The following is a 2,063-nucleotide window of genomic DNA, read 5'->3' on the forward strand; positions in this document are numbered from 1 at the left end:
CCTCATCTCCACTGCTTGAAGATCTGCAAAATAATAAAAGACTCAACAGTTTTGCTGCAAGTAGCGTGACAATACAAGCCATGAGTACCAGGCAGGACATGGATCAAGGCCATGTGAAATACCTCGATCAAAATATCCACCCTTCATATATATTAGTAGTATTGATAACCATGTATCTGCTGACAGCCAAACAATTTGGAATTGATGTTGACAATACAAGAGAAGCAACATGTTGTAACATATAGGCTAGCATAATATACCTTTAATGTATCCAGCAGGCATCTCCAGAAGCCACAGGCTCATCAAGCAGGGATGGCAGCTCTTGGTCTAAAATATAAGAAAAAATCATGCTGTTATTGAAACTTTCTACATTTACGATTTCGAGATCAATATCTTGATGGCTAAAGAAACCTGATTCTGATGCTCTGTCTTGGCCAGCTTCTTCCTGGCTGCCACTTGGACTAACTGAGAAAACAGAAGGAAAAACATGAAGACATACTTTGCTTTTGAAACTGGCACAGAACCAAACGTGAAGGGATGTCAGTCAGGAGCTCAGTGGGAAGGTGAATGAATCCCAACAAAAATAAATGCTAAGCATAATTTATTTATTTATTATGCTTTTAGTTTGATGGCAAATACATACAGATATTTACAAACATGGCATCACACTTGTGTTTTACCCCAGAAGAATAGGGTGATTTCACTACTGTTGTAAATACAAGCTTCACCCATACACAGCACCACAACTATTTGGAAAGTTCTAACAGTATGCACAAAGTAGTAATATGACTTTAAATAACCTAATATGCAAAAATATGATGAATGATTCTTGAAAGGTTTGTAAAGCTATAATACTTCATACAATTCAATTGTTTACCCTAAAACTAATTGTTTACCCTAAAACTACAACCAGACACTTACTGTCGCTCTGGCTTGAGGTGGCACAAGGCCTCAAGTGGTCTGCATCTGCAACTTCAGAGAATATCACAGATGTCAAACCGTTACCACATTTATAGTACACACTTATCAGATTTTCCTGTTCATCCCATACAGTTGGTAGGAACAGAACTTTGAGAAAGTAGGCTTGTTTATCAGACTTGAAACATGATGTACCTTGTTGTAGGGTCTTTTCAAAGACACTGGCTCTTGAAGTTACTAGGATAGCCACATTAGCAGCTAATTAGCGTTTCATTTTTGGGGGGGTAAATGCAGGTGAATATATTGATCAAAGTCACCTTGTCCTAGAGAGATTTACACTGTTATCAAAACGTTACGCCAGGGTAAGCCTATCTTCCACACAATGTAAAGCTGGGATATATAAGATTTTCGTTGTTATTCTGTCCCTCACTGTTCAAATAAACCTACCATTAAAATTATAGACTGATAATTTCTTTGTCAGTGGGCAAACGTACAAAATCAGCAGGGAATCAAATACTTTTCTCCCTCACTGTAAAATACCCCGTTAAAAAAATAATAATCTAAAACTTATATCTAAAATGTTGTGCACAAATTTGTTTACATCCCAGTTAGTGAGCATTTCTCCTTTGCCAAGATAATCCATCCACCTGACAGGTGTGGCATATCAAGAAGCTGATTAAATAGCATGATTATCATTACACAGGTGCACCTTGTGCTGGGGACAAGAGTAGCTGAGTAGGTGCTTGGCAGCATCTAATGGGGATCCCTAACAAATACAAAAATGCCACTCTAAAATGTGTAGTTTTTCCACACAAAACAATGCCAAAGATGTCTCAAGTTTGGAGGGAGCATGCAATTGGCATGCTTACTGCAGGAATGTCCACCAGAGCTGTTGCCAGAGAATGTTAGGTTAATTTCTCTACCATTAGCTGCCTCCAGAGAATCTTGCAGTATGCCCATCCAGCCTCACAACTGCTGACCACCGTGTGTGGCGTTGTGTGGGCGTGCGGTTTGCTGATGTCAATGTTGTGAACAGAGTGCCCCATGGTGGTATCGGGGTTATGGTATGGGATGCCATAAGCTACAGATAACTAACACAATTGCATTTTATCGATGGCAGTTTGAATGCACAGAGATACCATGAC

The 2,063-nt window shown here is 39.3% G+C and overlaps 1 long non-coding RNA gene across 1 annotated transcript; it reads right to left on the reverse strand.

The window, feature by feature from the left end:
- Nucleotides 1-285: 285 nt before the first annotated feature.
- On the reverse strand, nucleotides 286-1,099 carry LOC121566392. The gene is made up of 3 exons (XR_006658994.1): nucleotides 922-1,099; nucleotides 412-465; nucleotides 286-327 (listed from the first exon to the last, which is right to left on the reverse strand). It is a non-coding gene; the product is annotated as an uncharacterized LOC121566392 (long non-coding RNA).
- Between the last annotated feature and the right edge of the window lie 964 nt (nucleotides 1,100-2,063).

The sequence above is a fragment of the Coregonus clupeaformis genome, unplaced genomic scaffold, assembly GCF_020615455.1.
Source record: "Coregonus clupeaformis isolate EN_2021a unplaced genomic scaffold, ASM2061545v1 scaf0666, whole genome shotgun sequence".
NCBI classification, from domain to species: Eukaryota; Metazoa; Chordata; class Actinopteri; order Salmoniformes; family Salmonidae; genus Coregonus; species Coregonus clupeaformis.